We start from the raw sequence: 20,380 nt of genomic DNA on the forward strand, positions 1-20,380 counted from the left end.
AATCATAAAGGACACATTGTTGACGTAACTACAATAAGATATATCTAATAAATGGGAAAGCAAGACACATTACAAATCTAAAATGCCTTCATTAAGGGCCCCAATGCCTCTAAACAGCAGTGCATCCAAGGAAATAAAATGTGAGCAAGCTTACCATTTCATATAGTAGGTAGTGATAGTGATGGTGGGTAACCAATATATTGGACTACCATAGGACAGAAGCCACTGTGAATAATCCCTCTAACCCTCTGAACCTGCCTAGTCTTGAAGTCCAGCGAAATACAAACAGACCCTTCCTCAGAATTATGTTCACGTGCTCCTTGCAATAGTAATTACCCATCAGCAACACCTAGCATGTTGAAGCTACACGAGCGATACAGTGAGACTGTATTCTCCAGCACCCACTCGCTGGCACCTTTACCATGAATTTGGTTGCTTGCACTAAATAGTCGGACTATAGGTATTCATCGCAGGTATTATCACCAAGCATGAACATCCCCAGTCTGATTTCCCCTAACTCCACAACAGCAAATTCCCCAAGCCTGTGGCTGGATGGATGAGTGACAGGATACAACTCCATCCTACCCACGTCTAGCACAATCAGCTGGCTGCGGAAGGGGAATTCTGACAAACTCCAGTAGAAACAGCCATATGCATAGCTGCGACACAGCAAGAGGGAGTGCTTAAGCTTAATGACGAGGCATGTGTTGATCCTGGCTGCCCTGTACAGGTAAGCAACTAGCTTACCAGTACACACTCACTCACTATGGCTAGAGATAAAACAAGAGATTGAGAACAACGCGCATACACTTAACACAAGCACCAGCATTGGTCGAAACCGTTGCCTTTTGGTTTGTGGCTATTCCATTGCCCTTTGGATGGAATATATACAACTTTAGTTGTACCTTTATCAGGTACATAGTTGTTGACCAACCACCTACTCCCGAGTACAAGAGTACACCAACTCCCTACTCTTAAGGTACAGGGTACACCAACTACCTACTCCTAAAGTACAGAGTATACCAACTATTCCTAGCAGTACAAAGCTTACCTCAGCCCACTACCAAGTCATGGTTGATGTAATAGTTACCAACTATTGTACTAGAGGTGGCCTATTGTAATACTGCTACAGCTACAGGAACTGGTCGACAGAGCCGATCAGTCCCCAACTCCCAATAGGGAGTGGTCGGCCGAGCCGACCAGTCTCCAACCAAGGAGAAATGGGGAGCAGCAAATTATGTCTAACAATTCTTCCACTAATCCTGTTGCTAGCCCGATGCCCTGATCTCATCCATGTCAATCATCTTCCTCAGCTCCATGAACCGTAGGCGTCCGAGTGACTTAGTGAGGATGTTAGCGAGCTGTCTGCCGACCTCGACAAACTCGATGACGATCTGTCCTCCATCGATGCAGTCCCGGAGGAAGTGGAACTTGCTATCGATGTGCTTGCTCCGGTCATGGAGGACAGGGTTCTTGGCGAGGGCGATGACGGGCTGGTTGTCCACCATCAGAGCTAGCGGGTGAGCTTCCTCGCCGGTCAGCTCACCCAGCAGCCGGCGTAGCCAGACAGCCTAGCACGCTATCGTGGCCGCTGCGACGTACTCCACCTCACACATTGATAGCGTCATGATCTTTTGCTTCAGCGACTGCCAAGTAATGGGGGCAGCTCCAAAAAAGACGAGCACGTCGGAGGTGCTCCGTCGCCCATCAATGTCACCCGCTATGTCCGCATCGCTGAAAACAGTGAGCTCCGGCTCACCTTTCTTTGCCTTGGGGTGCCTCACTGAACACCGTGAGCCGCAACCCTCCCTTGCTGCCACTCTTGGGGAAGATGGTCGCTTGATCGAGTGTCCCCTTGATGTAGAGCATCAGCCTTTTCATTGCCGACCAGTGATCTTCACGCGGGTCCTCCATGAAACGACTAACGTACCCAACCGCGAACATAATGTCCGGTCAGGTATGAGTGAGGTAGCGCAGCCCACCGACGATACTCCGATAGCGTGTCGCGTCCACCTTTGTAGCAGTGCTATGCTTGCTCAGCTTCAGTCACTCCTCTATCGGAGTCACGCACGGCTTGCACTCCGCCATGCCACCGCGCTCCAGCAGCTTCTCCGCATAGGCGCGCTGACCTAGGGAGATGCTCTGCTTTCCCTGCCTCACCTCGATGCTGAGGTAGTAGAAGAGCGCGCCAAAATCGTTCATCTTGAAACGCGCCATCTCATGCTTGAAACCATCGATGTCCTCTGCTCGCGCTCCGATGACGATTAAGTCATCCACGTACACGCCGACGATGAGCTCCTCCTTCCCCCATCATCGCGTGTAGAGCGCGTGCTCTGTAATGCAGCGAGTGAACCTAAGCTCACCCAAGGTGGCATCGAGCTTGGCGTTCCACGCCCGAGGGGCCTGCCGTAGCTTGAGCACCATGTGCTCAGTGCCCTTGACGGCGAAGCCCAGAGCTTGCTTGACGAAGACTGTCTCCGTGAGCTCATCGTTGAGGAACGTAGACTTTGATGTCGAGGTGGTGGACATGCCAATCCTTCACTGCTGCCATGGTCAACATCAAGTGAACAGACTCCATTCGTGCCACCAGAGCAAATACTTCCTCGAAGTCGATGCCCTCACGCTGTATGAAGCCACGGGTGATGAGCCGAGCCTTGTACTTGACAATGGCGCCGCGCTCGTCCCGTTTCACCTTGTAGACCCACTTCAAGCCGATCGGCCTACAGCCCATCGATGGATCTACTAGCTCCCATATGCCATTGTCCTCGATGGCCTTCATCTCTTCCAACATCACCCGTCGCCAATTAGCGTCGCGTTCAGCCACTGCGAACGTCGGTGGCTCCTCAACACTAACAAGGAGCAGCTTTGGATCGTTGAGCAGCCAACTCGCTAGGCCTGTGGCCCCTGCATTGCTGACGATGTTGTCCAGCCTGCGGAACCGGACCACCTTGCCATCGTGGAAGGCATCCACGAACTTGCTGATGTCGCTCAGAGGGGAGGTGAACTCAATCGGTGGTCCCTGGCTTCCTTGTTCTGTCAGAGTGGTCGGCATCGCTGCTAGACCGCTCGGCACCACTGCCGGAGTGGTCGGATCCACTGCTGGAGCGGTTGGCACCACTCCTAGAGTGGTCGACTCTACTGCTGGAGCACTTTGCACTGCTGCTAAAGTGCTTGGCACCCCCTCTGCAGTGCTTGGCACTGCCCTAGGAGTGCTCAGCTCTGTTGTTGGAGTGGTCGACACCTCCTCTCCAGCGTCTCCACCACCGTAAATAACCATGCGCTCGACGACGAAGGTGCTGGTGAAGCCGCTAGCTTCCCCTGTGCCCAGACTATCCTAGTCCCAGGCCACCTTCTCATCAAACACCACATCCCTAGAGATCACCACCTTGCCTCTCTTGAGATCATAAAGCCGATAGGCCTTGCTGCCCTCCTCATAGCCCAGGAGCACCATCAGCGTGCTCCTGTCTTCCAGCTTGCCGAGGTGAGGCTTGATGTTCTTCACATGGCCGACACAGCCAAATGTCCTGAGGAAGGACACATTTAGCTTGCGTCCATACCAAGCCTTGAATAGCGTCTTGCCCTTTAGGGCCTTGGTGGGTGCGCAGTTGAGGATAAACACCGTCGTGGTCACCGCCTCTCCCCAGAACTCTGTCGGCATCTTTTTAGCCTTCATCATGGATCGAGCCATGCTGACCACCGTCTAGTTTTGATGCTCCACCACGCCATTCTGCTATGGCGAGTATGACGTGGTGTGGTGTCACACCATGCCTTGATCCGCGTAGTACGCAGCGAATTCCACCAAAGTGAATTTGTCGCCGCGATCAGCCCGCAGCACGTGCAACTTCTTACCGCTCTCTGCCTCCACGCGTGCCTTGAACTTTTTGACCACTTCGGCCACCTCAGTCTTGCTAGTCAGAAGTTGTAGCCACATGTACCGGCTATAGTCATCCACCAGCAAGATGAAGTACTTGCGCCTGCTAGGTGTCGCCGGCGTGATTGGCTCGTACAGGTCACCATGGACTAGCTCAAGGGTCTCTGTCGTGCGGTACTTTGCCATCTTTGAGAATGGTAGCCTTCTTTGCTTTCTGGCCAGGTAGTGTGGCAGAACCTCCTAAGTTATAGGGCCCACATGCACCTGTCACTGTCCGACGACCTTTGACATTTATGCATATGTTTCCAATAACTTAAAAAGACTGTCGGGTGTCCTCGGGGAACCCCGAATCATCCATGATTTCCGAGCAGGATCACGTTATAGAGTCATTGCAGTATTACAACATTTATTCAAATATTAAAACCAGAGTAAAAACAGCGGAAGTCTTACGATAACATAGTTTACAAACCAGTTATTTCAAACCTTACAAACTAAGTTCTTTAATTATTACAAACCATAGTAGTAGTGGAGTGGCATAATTAACATATACTTAACATACAAAATAAACATCCTGCCCAAGGATCACACATTTACTTCTTGTCGTCAGAACGAACGATAGTCATGCAGCATGATCCAAAACAGATCTGCTCATGAGGCTCACCTACAATCAAGGGGTCAACGAACCCTGAGTACAAAAGTACTCAACAAGACTTATCCGAAATAATAACTGATAAACTCAGTAATGCAGGCTCAGAGATTCAAGGTATAGCTTTAACAATGATCAAAGTTCTTTTGCGTAAAAGCTCTTTTAACAACATTCTTTATATAGAAAACTTCTCAAGAATTATATACAAAGCTGACACAATCCGCACTGAGATCATGAAACTTCATATCCAACACCTTCACAAGCCTTATTCAAGTTCTGGTTATTAATTCTACGATGATGAACAGTGAGTTGAGTCTCCTTAACCGAGGAGCAATGATGATTCGAACCGATTAAGCCTAGCTGGGGATTCCAGACCACACGACATATGTAGGTCCCTGACCTCCATATACCAACCTACCCTCGGATCCTCTAAAACAAGAACGGGTCCACGCCACCCGAGAACACAGTACACCTCAAATCCGGCCACATTCCAGCCACGAGGGTACACGCTATTCCCGCCATCTCTCCACTCCCAGTGCGCGAGTAGCCATTTTCGTAATAGAATTGCCAAGTTCAGGCTTACCGGAGTATGTGGTTAGTACTACAAATTCTCACCTCATGCAATTCAACAACGGACGTGCCTTAATCGACACAGGCGGAAAGAACCCGCTCACAAGACCTCCATGTCTTGTGGCTCACACACACCGAGTCCGCCCGGTCTAGATTTATTACTCCACATTCCCATATCACATGCTAACAAAATTGACCAATGTTCCATTTAAAACTTGCAGGTGGCAGGTAGTCACTCGACTTTCATCGTTCTACGCATAGCTAAGCAAAACTAGGCATATACGAGTTTAAAACTGATAAAATGGTAAATATGGAATAACAAGGGTGGTAATGCACCAATTAGGCTTTTACTTAACCCTTAATCACTTAATGCAGTAACGGAAAGCAAAAGCGAAATTAATTTGTAAAACACAAGGTAGGGTTGTATGCATCCGGGGCTTGCCTTCGTTGACGGAAAAGTCCGGTTCCTGCGATGTTTCACAAGTATTCGATCCGACCTCAACAGACGGATAAACTTCTTCCACGACTTGATTAACTACCACGTTTACACCTTCGTTCACTACACGTAATAACAATGCCATGTTTAACATGATGTGGAATATGAAACATGATGCTCGATGATGGATACAAAATTAACAATTTGAATACAACTTTCCTTCACGGTACAGTTGCAAGTCAAACAAACTAAATCTTTTTCATAACACATATATCAACTACCAAGGATCATCATCAACTAATGACCCGAGGTCATCACTCAATCCAAAATTACAAACAAAACCTAAATCACTAAAGGTTACTATTTGCTTTTATGAATTAATTATTTAATTCAAAATTATGAAATAAATCAACTTATTCTAATTGAGCTCAAAATTTTAGTACATGTTCATTACATGTTAACTAAGTGACAAAACAAATTTCATAATTTTTGGATAAATAAATAAGCCTGGAAAAATCATGGAAATCCATTTATTAATAAATTGAGCAATTTTTATCACATTCAAAAAGTACTGAAAACATTATTTCATATTTTTATTAAATACTATACATCACAGAGAGGTCACACAAAAAATTTTATAATTTTTGGAGCTCTAAATAAATCTACACAAAAATAACAAAAACAGACACTATTCATTCAAACCTGAAAATAGAAAAATCCATTTTTGAACTACACAGTCACTGACATGGTGACCCCACCTGTCATCTTCTACCTCACGCTTTGACTACGGCGACGATGGCGCTGACCGGCGATATCTCGCCGTCGGTGAGTCCAACGACGACGGCCAAGGTACCTACTCCCTCCCCGAGACTAGGCGCATCCATTTTGAGCACAAACCTGACTTACTACGGACTGGACCGAGCACTACGTCGGTCATGGCGGCCACGACGGCGCGGCTACGCTATGCCGGTGAAATGGAGCCAAAAACGGTGAAACAGAGGGCATGGGAAGGTCCAGTAGCTCACCACGAACACGTTGGAGCAAAGAACGGGACCGGACAAGCTTCGGTGACACGGGTCGACGTTGACAGCGGTCACGGCGGAGTGATCTTCGACGACGGCGATGCTCCGGTAGCTGTGGTGGTCAAAATGAGAATTCAAAGGTTCACAAAGCACTACATCATTGAGGCGAAGCCGAAGCAAGACTCAGTAAGGGCAGAGGCTCACCGTAGCGCGCTAGCCACGGAGACGCGCACTCCACGGTGGTGTTGCCGGCCGTGAGGAAGAAAAGCGCCGAACGGCATTTCCCAATGATGGCAAGCATCTAGGGCTAGTTATTTAGGTGCGCAAGGATGATACGAAGCTGGGACAAGCTTATCAGCGACGGTGAGGAACTACGGCATCAACACGGGCTCGCCGGAGTTTTGGCCGTGGCGTCGGAAAAACAGAGCAAGAGAGCGAAGGCAAACGGCGACGGCCAAGGCTAAGTAGAGCGGCTCAGAAGCTCAAGGAAGACACGCAGGAGACGTCTCCGCGCCAGCGCGAAGCCGAGGACATCCACGCGCGCGCCTGGAACGCCGAAGAAGGTCGCCGGCGGTGTAGCCTCGGCGGTGGACACTGTTCATAGTATTTACAAGTTTGCCATTTGCCAAAATTCTCAAATTACTCCCAAATTTTCATAACAACTCAAAAATCTCCAAAAATAAAAGTTGTTCAAAATCAAGAGTTCTACAACTTTGCTTTTATAACCATCTCCTAATTCGGTCTAGATTTTGAAATGAACTTTTGAATTTGAATAGAGAAATTTAACGAATTACGCCTTTTTGAATTACTCAAAATTTTCCTAAATAACTTGAAAAACTCCAAAAACAAACTTTGTATAACTTGCCAAGCTCTACACTTTTGCTTTTGGGCCCAACCCCAAAATATGCTTAGATTTTGAAATGAATTTTCAGGGTAGGATTTAAATGTGGAAAAGCAAGGTTTTCTCGAAAAATTCAAAATCCAAACAAACATTGAACTTGAGTCAAACAATACATTGCAACACATACCACATAAATATAAACTTGTATTAGTGTATGCATATCAAAGTTTTCACCAAATGCCAAATGCTTTGCAATGCATATGATGACATGTCAGATTTTAATATTTAAACACCCGAGGTGTTACAATCCTTCCCCCTAAAAGAAATCTCGCCCCGAGATTCAAAGCCATAGGGTAAGTAATGGAAAAGGAAATGTGTCGCGAGAACACATACAAACTCTGTCCATAAAACAGCCGAGGTCCCTTTACAAAACACAATTTGTACTACCGAACTCAACTAACATTACTCTATTCTATATTGACGCTAGAAATTCTGGAAACTTTTCTAACAAGTAGTCTTCTGATTCCCAAGTAGCTTCCTCTTCTGAATGTTGATTCCATTGTATTTTATAGAACTTGATTGTCCGTCTTCGAGTAACACGATCTTTCTGATCTAACACTCGGATAGGATATTCGGAATAGGTTAAATCCGATTCTAGTTCCACTCCTTCAACTTCAACATTTTGTTCAGGCACTCGGAGACACTTCTTCAATTGAGAAACATGGAATACATCATGCACAGTTGCGAGATGTTCAGGTAATTGCAAGAGATATGCCACTTTTCCATACCTCTCCAAAATTTGATATGGTCCAATATATCGAGGCGCCAACTTTTCTTTAACACCAAAACGGGTAACTCCCTTCATTGGTGATACTTTCAGATATACAAAATCTCCTTTGGTAAATACCAATGGTCTCCGTCGTCTATCCGCATAACTCTTTTGTCGGGATTGAGCTATCTTCAAATTTCTCTGTATTTGCTTAACCTTGTCTTCTGTTTCTTTCATAAGGTCAACTCCAAAGAATCTTCTTTCTCCAGGTTCAGACCAACTCAACGATGTTCTGCACCTACGACCATAGAGTGCTTTAAATGGAGCCATTCTAATGCTTTCCTGATAACTATTATTGTATGAGAACTCGGCCAAAGGTAAGCATTCATCCCATTTATTGGAATAGTTAAGGACACAACACCTTAATATATCTTCAAGTACTTGATTAACCCTTTCAGTCTGTCCATCAGTCTGCGGATGATAAGTTGTACTATACAGAAGTTTAGTACCCAATGAAGAATGCAATTGTTTCCAAAAGTTGGAGACAAACTGGGTACCTCTATCTAACACAATAGTCTTGGGTACTCCATGCAAACTCATGATTCTTGCTAAGTACATTTTGGCATATTGGATCATAGGATATATTGTCTTGATCGGAAGGAAATGTGCCGACTTAGTGAGTCGATCAACAATAACCCATACTGAGTCAAATCCCTTTGATGTCTTGGGTAGACCAACAATAAAGTCCATACTTATGTCCTCCCACTTCCAAGATGGAATAGGTAATGGTTGTAATTCACCAGCAGACCTCAAATGTATAGCTTTCACCTTTTGACAAGTATCACACTTTGCTATGTATCTAGCAATCTCTATTTTCATTTTAGTCCACCAGAATCTTTGCTTCAAATCATGGTACATCTTGTTGCTTCCTGGATGGATTGATAACCTAGTAGCATGTGCCTCATCTAGAATTGACTGCCGCAACTCAGGAACTTTTGGTACCACCAGGCGATCCTTGAACCACAACACATCTTCATTGTCAATACTAAAGCATTCCGCTTTTCCATTCTTGACTCTTTCCTTGATATGGGCTATACCCTTGTTTTCCTTCTGAGCAGCAATAACTTGATCTCGAATAGTGGCTTTAATAATTATGTTGGTCAAACTTCCTTGTTGAATTACTTCTACATTCAACTTTTCCATTTCTTGACATAAATTCAAATCCATTGTCCTCACTGTCAGACAATTGCAATAACCTTTGCGACTGAGGGCATCTACAACTACATTTGCTTTACCAGGGTGATAATGTACTTCCAAGTCATAATCCTTAATCAGTTCTAACCATCTTCTCTGTCGCATGTTCAACTCTGACTGAGTAAAGATGTACTTTAAGCTTTTGTGGTCTGTATACATATGACACGTATTACTAAGTAGGTAATGCCGCCAAATCTTCAGAGCATGAACCACAGCTGCTAACTCCAAGTCATGGGTCGGATAGTGTTCTTCATGTTGCTTAAGTTGCCTAGATGCATAGGCAATGACTCGGCCTTCTTGCATCAACACACATCCAATACCAATACCTGAAGCATCACAATAAACATCAAACGGTTTCTCGATGTCAGGTTGGGCTAATACTGGTGCAGTGGTTAACAGTCTCTTCAAAGTCTGGAAAGCCTCCTCACAATCTGATGACCAGACAAACTTAACTTGGTTCTTCAACAATTCAGTTATGGACTTTGATATTTTTGAGAAATCTAGAATAAACCGACGGTAATACCCTGCCAGACCCAGAAAACTCCGAACTTGATGAACTGTGGCTGGCGGTTTCCAATCAAGCACATCTTTCACTTTGCTTGGATCAACTGCAACTCCTTCGGCTGACAAGACATGTCCAAGAAATTGCACTTCCTTAAGCCAAAAATCACACTTGCTGAACTTGGCATATAGTTGATGTTCTCTCAAATGGGTCAGAACAATTCTGAGATGTTCCGCATGTTCTTTCTTATTCTTGGAATATACTAAAATGTCGTCAATAAACACCACTACAAACTTGTCTAGCTCAGGCATGAATACTGAGTTCATTAGATACATGAAATGAGCTGGAGCATTTGTCAAACCAAAAGACATTACCAAGTATTCATATAATCCATATCTTGTGGTAAATGCCATTTTGGGAATATCTTCAGGCTTTATCTTGATTTGGTGATATCCTGATCTCAAATCTATCTTGGAGAAAACTTTGGCTCCGGCCAATTGATCAAAAAGCAGATCTATCCGAGGTAATGGATATTTATTCTTGATGGTCACTTCATTCAACGGACGATAGTCGACACATAACCTCAAAGTCTCATCTTTCTTTTTCACAAAAATTGCCGGACATCCCCAAGGTGAAGAACTAGGTTGGATAAACCCTTTCTCAATCAATTCTTATAACTGAGTTTTCAGCTCGGCCAATTCCTTAGGTGGCATCCTATAAGCTCTCTTAGAAATCGGAGCTGTTCCAGGTTGTAACTCTATATTGAACTGTACATCCCTATCAGGTGGTAGACCGGGTAAATCTTTAGGAAACACATCCGAAAATTCACACACTACCAGAATATCTCTAATCTCTTTGACAGCAGTTGCACAAATCTTGCCCACTGATCTTCTTAGGGTTGGAAGTTGGATAAGAAGTTGAGAATTACTATCAGGCAAACTCACTCTTAAGGTCCTATTCAAAGCATCTATAACAGCCTTATGCTGATACATCCAATTCATTGCCAAGATTACATCTATATCCTGATCCTTAAGGATAATCATGGTAGTGGGAAAAATATGCCCACCCAGGTTTATGGGTACCTGGTATACCATTTCCTTAGTACACAAACATCCCCCGGGCGACTGTATAAAGAAACTTTCCTTTGTTGCCCCAATTGAAATTTCATGCTTCACGACAAATGTTCTATTGATGAATGAATGCGATGCGCCGGAATCAAAAAGTATAACTGCAGGGTGATTGGCAACAGGAAACATACCCATCATCACTGGCTCCCCTTCCAGAATTTCTTCAGCTTGAATATAGAACACCCATCCTGTCTTCCTCTCATCTTTGCCCTTCTGAGCATTCTGACTGGGGTTCTTGTTTGGTGCCTAACCCTGTTGTTGATTGGCAGGAGCCTTCTGATAATTTTGATTAGCCTGCCTAGGATATGAACATTCCCTAGAGAAATGACCAGTCCTTCCACAATTGTAGCATGGATAGTTATGACCCTGGGATGTTGGAGCATTGCCACCAGAAGCATTGGTTGACTGTGAACTCGGATAGTTATAGCAGGACGGACATTTGACTGTTGCCCGGCTTGGAACTGCGGCGGACAATAAGGAGGACGATTATGATGTACTGGATGATAAATCACCCTCTGCCTCTTCTAGTTTCCCCCAAAAGATCCAGACGACACACTCTTTTTCTTTTTGAGCTCCTTATGCTGCCGATACTTTGATTCTGAAGCAATTGCAATATTTACTACCTCATGATAAGTAACATTGGTGCAAGTGGTCATCATAGTCTGTAACTTGGTATTCAGGCCTCTCATAAACCACTTCTTCTTCTTGGCATCAGTATTGACATGTTCGGATGCATATTGGGACAGATGATTAAATCTTCCCACATACTGCATCACGCTTTGATCTCCTTGATTCAAAGCAAGGAATTCCTCTAGCTTCATAGCCATCACTCCTTCAGGGATATAGTGGGCTCTGAAGGCTGTACGGAACTCAGCCCAAGTTATCGGAATGCCAACTGGTTGCATAGCCACTAAGTTTGCCCACCAAGCACTTGCTGTTCCTCTAAGTTGTTGGGCGGTAAACGTAGGTTTTTGATACTCCGTGCATGGGATAAGGTCAAATTTCTGCTCCATGGTTCGAAGCCAGTCATCAGCCTCCAATGGTTCATCTACCTTGGTGAACACCGGGGGTCTTGTGTCTGTAAAATCAACATATGTAGCCTCCTGTCGATTATGATGGCGTCCACGGTTTCCATACATCTGATTCTGATTACTCTGGGCCATCTCATGAAGCAAACGAGAATTTTCAGTCGTCACATTGACAAGTGCAGTTATAGCATCAGCTAAATTGGTTGGAACTGGTGGCGGATCTGGAATACCGTCCTCATCTTGTGAAGTTCCCGAAATAAACGAACCCCGTGTACGACGCATCTGCTCATAACAAACCAAACTTTATTCACATGTCTTTATTGAATTGTACCAAAGCTTACTCTAGACACCTTACATAGAGTTTACTAATGTACAAACAACCTACGAGTACGAAAATAGAACTACATAACTTAAACTAGAGCTACTATTATACAACTCTACTCTTTTCCTCAATTTCTTCAAACTTCAGGTTCGGTATCCATTCCGGAATTATTACCGCCTTCATCATCACTTTCATCGATCATTACTAATTCTTCAGGATCTTCTTCTTCTTCCTCTCCCGATTCATCATCATCGGCAAGGATGACACCAGGGTCCATGACATCAGCTTGAGGCTCATGATTTGGATTTAGTAGATTGCTAAGCCTATGAACTTCCTCATGTAGATAAGTATTATGTTCTTCTAAATCTTCTACATAGAATTCTAGCTCATGAGTTCTAGCTCTAGCTACATTTTCCCTGTGCCAAGCTTCATTTCTTCCTTCCGCCGTACGAACTAGCATACTTTCACAGTTCCTGTGTGCGGTGGTGAGACGCCTCAATTGATCCTGTAATTCTCCCACCTGTATAGCATCCAAAGCCCTATCTCTAGTAGCTTGTGCTAACTCTGCGGAAATCCTCTGTATCTCTGCCTTAGGATCAGGCCTAGAACTGCTACTACTAGCACCATCGTTTCTAGGGGCAAGTTGGTGACGAGGAACTCCTTTGGGTCCGGTGGACTTACGGGGCGTCATCTTGGCACGAGCCATACTGTAGGTAGCCAATTTAATCCAAGTAAGACCATTGATCAAAATCCAGAAAGTAGCTAAGATGGTTTACATTCCTCAAACCAGACTCACTACTTAACTCCAGACTAAGAGGTGAAGGAAGTAACGAGTGAATTATTCATGATGCATGCATCATTCTTACGAACAAAAACATCAAAGTTTATAATGCACATAAACAACATTTATTTTTATATAGGGTATAGTATAATTACTACTCCACCACACAAAAACCTTTTTATTTAAATAGAGAATGGTGAGAAAGAAATAAGATAAGTCAGAAGCAATTTGGACCAAATTATCAAGTTAAATTTAGTCATCCAAATCATTTTGTAGTTTTTGTAAAACAACACAACAAAAACCTTGTAACGATCGCTCTGATACCATTCTGTGGCAGAACCTCCTAAGTTATAGGGCCCACATGCACCTGTCACTGTCCGACGACCTTTGATATTTATGCATATGTTTCCAATAACTTAAAAAGACTGTCGGGTGTCCTCGGGGAACCCCGAATCATCCACGATTTCCGAGCAGGATCACATTACAGAGTCATTGCAGTATTACAACATATTCAAATATCAAAACTAGAGTAAAAACAGCGAAAGTCTTACGATAACATAGTTTACAAACCAGTTATTTCAAACCTTACAAACTAAGTTCTTTAATTATTACAAACCATAGTAGTAGTGGAGTGGCATAATTAACATATACTTAACACACAAAATAAACATCCTGCCCAAGGATCACACATTTACTTCTCGTTGTCAGAACGAACGATAGTCATGCAGCACGATCCAAAACAGATCTGCTCATGAGGCTCACCTGCAATCAAGGGGTCAATGAACCCTGAGTACAAAAGTACTCAACAAGACTTATCCGAAATAATAACTGATAAACTCAGTAATGCAGGCTCAGGGATTCAAGGTATAGCTTTAACAATGATCAAAGTTCTTTTGCGTAAAAGCTTTTTTAACAACATTCTTTATATAGAAAACTTCTCAAGAATTATATACAAAGCTGACACGATCCGCACTGAGATCATGAAACTTCATATCCAACACCTTCATAAGCCTTATTCAAGTTCTGGTTATTAATTCTACGATGATGAACAGTGAGTTGAGTCTCCTTAACCGAGGAGCAACGACGATTCGAACCGATTAAGCCTAGCTGGGGATTCCAGACCACACGACATATGTAGGTCCCTGACCTCCATATACCAACCTACCCTCGGATCCTCTAAAACAAGAACGGGTCCGCGCCACCCGAGAACACAGTACACCTCAAATCCGGCCACATTCCAGCCACGAGGGTACACGCTATTCCTGCCATCTCTCCACTCCCAGTGCGCGAGTAGCCATTCTTGTAATAGAATTGCCAAGTTCAGGCTTACCGGAGTATGTGGTTAGTACTACAAATTCTCACCTCATGCAATTCAACAACGGACGTGCCTTAATCGACACAGGCGGAAAGAACCCGCTCACAAGACCTCCATGTCTTGTGGCTCACACACACCGAGTCCGCCCGGTCTAGATTTATTACTCCACATTCCCATATCACATGCTAACAAAATTGACCAATGTTCCATTTAAAACTTGCAGGTGGCAGGTAGTCACTCGACTTTCATCGTTCTACGCATAGCTAAGCAAAACTAGGCATATACGAGTTTAAAACTGATAAAATGGTAAATATGGAATAACAAGGGTGGTAATGCACCAATTAGGCTTTTACTTAACCCTTAATCACTTAATGCAGTAACGGAAAGCAAAAGCGAAATTAATTTGTAAAACACAAGGTAGGGTTGTATGCATCCGGGGCTTGCCTTCGTTGACGGAAAAGTCCGGTTCCTGCGATGTTTCACAAGTATTCGATCCGACCTCAACAGATGGATAAACTTCTTCCACGACTTGATTAACTACCACGTTTACACCTTCGTTCACTACACGTAATAACAATGCCATGTTTAACATAATGTGGAATATGAAACATGATGCTCGATGATGGATACAAAATTAACAATTTGAATACAACTTTCCTTCGCGGTACAGTTGCAAGTCAAACAAACTAAATCTTTTTTGTAACACATATATCAACTACCAAGGATCATCATCAACTAATGACCCGAGGTCATCACTCAATCCAAAATTACAAACAAAACCTAAATCACTAAAGGTTACTATTTGCTTTTATGAATTAATTATTTAATTCAAAATTATGAAATAAATCAACTTATTCTAATTGAGCTCAAAATTTTAGTACATGTTCATTACATGTTAACTAAGTGACAAAACAAATTTCATAATTTTTGGATAAATAAATAAGCCTGGAAAAATCATGGAAATCCATTTATTAATAAATTGAGCAATTTTTATCACATTCAAAAAGTACTGAAAACATTATTTCATATTTTTATTAAATACTATACATCACAGAGAGGTCACACAAAAATTTTTATAATTTTTGGAGCTCTAAATAAATCTACACAAAAATAACAAAAACAGACACTATTCATTCAAACCTAAAAATAGAAAAATCCATTTTTGAACTACACAGTCACTGACATGGTGACCCCACCTATCATCTTCTACCTCACGCTTTGACTACGGCGACGATGGCGCTGACCGGCGATATCTCGCCGCCGGTGAGTCCAACGACGATGGCCAAGGTACCTACTCCCTCCCCGAGACTAGGCGCATCCATTTTGAGCACAAACCTGACTTACTACGGACTAGACCGAGCACTACGTCGGTCATGGCGGCCACGACGGCGCGGCTACGCTACGCCAGCGAAATGGAGCCAAAAATGGTGAAACAGAGGGCATGGGAAGGTCCAGTAGCTCACCACGAACACGTTGGAGCAAAGAACGGGACCGGACAAGCTTCGGTGACACGGGTCGACGTTGACAGCGGTCACGGCGGAGCGATCTTCGACGACGGCGATGCTCCGGTAGCTGTGGTGGTCAAAATGAGAATTCAAAGGTTCACAGAGCACTACATCATTGAGGCAAAGCCGAAGCAAGACTCAGTAAGGGCAGAGGCTCACCGTAGCGCGCTAGCCACAGAGAGCGGAGGCAAACGGCGACGGCCAAGGCTAAGTAGAGCGGCTCAGAAGCTCAAGGAAGACACGCAGGAGACGTCTCCGCGCCAGCGCGAAGCCGAGGACGTCCACGCGCGCGCCTGGAACGCCGAAGAAGGTCGCCGGCGGTGTAGCCTCGGCGGTGGACACTGTTCACAGTATTTACAAGTTTGCCATTTGCCAAAATTCTCAAATTACTCCCAAATTTTCATAACAACTCAAAAATATCCAAATATAAAAGTTGTTCAAAATCAAGAGTTCTACAACTTTGCTTTTATAACCATCTCCTAATTCGGTCTAGATTTTGAAATGAACTTTTGAATTTGAATAGGGAAATTTAACGAATTACGCCTTTTTGAATTACTCAAAATTTTCCTAAATAACTTGAAAAACTCCAAAAACAAACTTTATATAACTTGCCAAGCTCTACACTTTTGCTTTTGGGCCCAACCCCAAAATATGCTTAGATTTTGAAATGAATTTTCAGGGTAGGATTTAAATGTGGAAAAGCAGGGTTTTCTCGAAAAATTCAAAATCCAAACAAACATTGAACTTGAGTCAAACAATATATTGCAACACATACCACATAAATATAAACTTGTATTAGTGTATGCATATCAAAGTTTCACCAAATGCCAAATGCTTTGCAATGCATATGATGACATGTCAGATTTTAATATTTAAACACCCGAGGTGTTACAGGTAGCTGTCACACAGCTCGCCTACGTGCTCAATGTGTGGCAGCCCAGTCACCATCTTCTCTAGCCGACCAAGAGCGTCGAAGCTGAGATGTCCATACCGGGCATGTCACAGTCGTGGCTCCTCCGTGCGCCGTGTAGCCAAGCAGATGGGCTACTCCACCTTGAGGTCGAGCAGGTACAGCCGATTCTGGGACCTCTTCACCTTGGCAAGAAGCCACTGCTCCCGGTCCCTGATCCTGAGGACGCCTCCTTGATTAGTACCTCGCTGCCACGCTCATCTAGCTGGCCAATATTGATGATGCTTGAACGCAGCTGCAGGATGTAATATACATCCGTTAGTGCATGGTGCTCACCGTTCTGGCACTTAAAGATGATGGTGCCGTGCCCTTGGATCGCCACCCTTGAGCCGTCATCGAACTTCACCATGCCGATCACGTCGTCGTCGAGCTCGGAGAAGGTTGCCTTAGAGCCCGTCATATGATTGCTGGTGCCGGAGTCTAGGTACCATTGCTACTCCTGCTCGCTGCCCACACGTCCGAGGTTGACAGCCTTTAGAGCCTTCCTGGGCCCTTCCATCGCCATCCCCTCTTCCTTCTCCTTAGCCTCAATGTCGTGCAGTGCACAGAACATTGCCATCAGGAGAGTGGCCTCATCATCATCATCAGTCTGCGCTAGATGAGCCTTAGCCTTCTTCTTCTACTTGCTATTTGGGCACTCCTTTACCCAATAGCCTATCTTCCTGCAGCGCCGATAGGCGTTGGGGTTGACCTTCTTCTTCTTCTTCTCTAAAGAAGCCTTGCCACGACGCTTGCCATCGCCACCGTGGCTAGAGGAGGCTTCCCCGGACTTCTTCTCCTTCATCCAGGTAGCCCACTCCTCTTCTGTCAGAAGTAGCTTATCGTTGTCCGTCGTTGCTATGGCCTGCTCCATGCGCTCATCCATCGCCCGTAGACAACCTATCACATCCTCAATGGTGAGGATGGACAAGTCCAGCATCGTCTCTATGGAGAGAGCAATTTGGATGTACTTCATCGGCATGGAGTGGAGGTACTTGGAGATTGCCTCTTCTTCGTCAATGGTGATGCCATGGCTCCTCAGCTTGCTGATGAGCATCTACAAGCGGAGGGAGAAGTCCTCTGCCGATTCACCATCCTTAAACTTGAGGTTGGTGTACTCCTGCTTCAGCAGTTGGGCCGTTGCCTTCTTTGCATGGTCGAAACCAATGTGCATCGCCGCAATGGCCTCCCACGCCTCCTTAGCAGAGCTCTTTGCCCCCAACGGCTCCCTATACTCCACTACCACAGCAGCGAGGATGGCTTCCAACACTGACATATCGTCCTTTTCATTGCCAGTGCCCTTGCCAATGGCATTCTAGAGCCGTCGGGCTCTAAACTTGACCTTCATGGTCACCGCCCATTCACCATAGTTGGTGCGAGTCAGCGTCGGCCAACTGGTGCCACTGATCTCCCACACTGTGTGCACAACGACCTCCTGTTGTGGCTAGGCAGCCATAGCAGCGCTACTGCTGTCACCCATCTCTAAACCGTCCGTCATCGCTAGTGGTTAGTACGGCGACGGTGCTTGTACAGATCTGATACCACTTATTGATCCCTGGCTGCCCTGCATAGGTAAGCAACTAGCTTACCAGCACACACACTCACTCAATATGGCTAGAGGTAGAAGAAGAGATTAAGAACAGCGCACGCACACTCAGCACAAGCACCAGCGTTGGCCGAAGCCCTGCCCTTTGGTTTGTGGTAACTGAATTGAGCATTCCATTGCCTTTTGGATGGAATATATACAACTCTAGCTGTACCTTTATCAGGTACATAGTTGTTGGCCAACCACCTACTCCTAAGTATAAGAGTACACCAACTACCTACTCCTAAGGTACAGGGTACACCAACTACCTACTCCTAAGGTACAGAGTATACCAACTACTCCTAGTTGTACAAAGCTTACCTCAGCCAACTACCAAGTCATGACTGATGTAATAGCTACTAACTATTATACTATAGATGGCCTATTGTAACACTGCTACAGCTACAGAAACTGGTCGGCAGAGTCGATCAGTCCCCAACTCCCAATAGAGAGTGGTCATCCAAGCCGACCAGTCTCCAACCAAGGAGAAATGGGGAGCAACAGATTATGTCTAACAGCATGGCAGGGTTTAGATTAGGCCAACTACTAGATGCAAGGGCTCGCCACTGCCAACTAGCCGAGGAGAACATGAATGCCACTAACTTAGTCAGGCACAGGGCCATCCAAATCACACTGAACGCTTCCAGCTGTGCCTCTGCCTCTTCCTCACTGCAGGAAGCAAGGAAACCATCGCACCTATGCTCACCATTCACTTCGAGCGACTGCTCGACTACCGTGACCAAGTCTTGGGGGAGTGGCGAAAGAAGTACGTGGCTACAGAACAGGGGGTCGCACACCGCTATGGTGGTGAATGTAGCACCCATACCGCCGGCGTGATTGGCCCGCAGAGGTCACCATGGACCAGCTCGAGGGTCTCTAAATTTTTTGCCTATGCTTGTTAGGGATAAATGCATATATGTTGTTATGTTGATCCTTTTGCTATGAAATTTTTATAGTAAGTTGCTCTCAATGTGTGTGTGCTCTGGTAAAAATTTCAGGTCCAGTGCATGCATATTTACTGAGCTATTAAATTATCCTGTGCCACATGCTTTTATTACCATTAAGTCTTAATTAAATGCTAGTAAATAATCTGCTTATCCAGAAACTATGAAATTTATGCAGTAGTTATATTTCTTTAAGATGTATCACCCATAAATTTTTCATGTCCAAAAGAGATGTTTGGTACGCCACCTTTTTATTCCTTAGTTATAATTATTTAAGCTTTTATATATGTTAGGTGTTTAGATTAGGATTAATATACGTTTGTCTATACTACTTGTTTTACATGATGACTAGGCAAAGTGTGTTTAGTAAGTAGAAGTGTGATTGGCATGTTATGATAAGCTTTCACTTGTATGTTTAAAAATGCAAATGGTTGTTTTGCTCACTTGTGTTAGGTTGATAATAGTAACTCGCAAGTAAATCGCTAGGAGAGGATGAGAGTCGAACCTCCAACGTTTAGTTACCCTTCACCGTGATGATGTGTTGCTTGTTCTTTAAGCTTTGTAATGCTTGTATGGATGCTTGTTTAACTTAAGCATGTGTTGCATTTATGCATATCATTTTGGAACGATGATGGATTGATGGGTCAACACAAGAATGTTGGCGTCAAGCGGGGAGATGATGAATGATGACTCAAGTCTTGAAGATGATGGTTGAATCATGTCCTGAAGATGGAGCCAACTAACTTAGTGTTAATAAGTTATCCAGGCAAGCCCTAGTGCATAACCCCTATTTTTCAAGCACTTATTATTATGTTGTTTGTGCATTAAGTTTCAGGAGTGCTTGAAACCCACCTGCATAAAAATATTCTATCCTGAGTCCTACTAGTATGACATGAATCGTGTAGTATGCCAT

At 44.5% G+C, this 20,380-nt stretch overlaps 1 pseudogene; it reads right to left on the reverse strand.

The window, feature by feature from the left end:
• Positions 1–158: 158 nt before the first annotated feature.
• LOC136544441 (uncharacterized) lies at positions 159–19,347 on the reverse strand (annotated as a pseudogene).
• Between the last annotated feature and the right edge of the window lie 1,033 nt (positions 19,348–20,380).

This window comes from Miscanthus floridulus, chromosome 3, assembly GCF_019320115.1.
Source record: "Miscanthus floridulus cultivar M001 chromosome 3, ASM1932011v1, whole genome shotgun sequence".
Classification (NCBI taxonomy): domain Eukaryota; kingdom Viridiplantae; phylum Streptophyta; class Magnoliopsida; order Poales; family Poaceae; genus Miscanthus; species Miscanthus floridulus.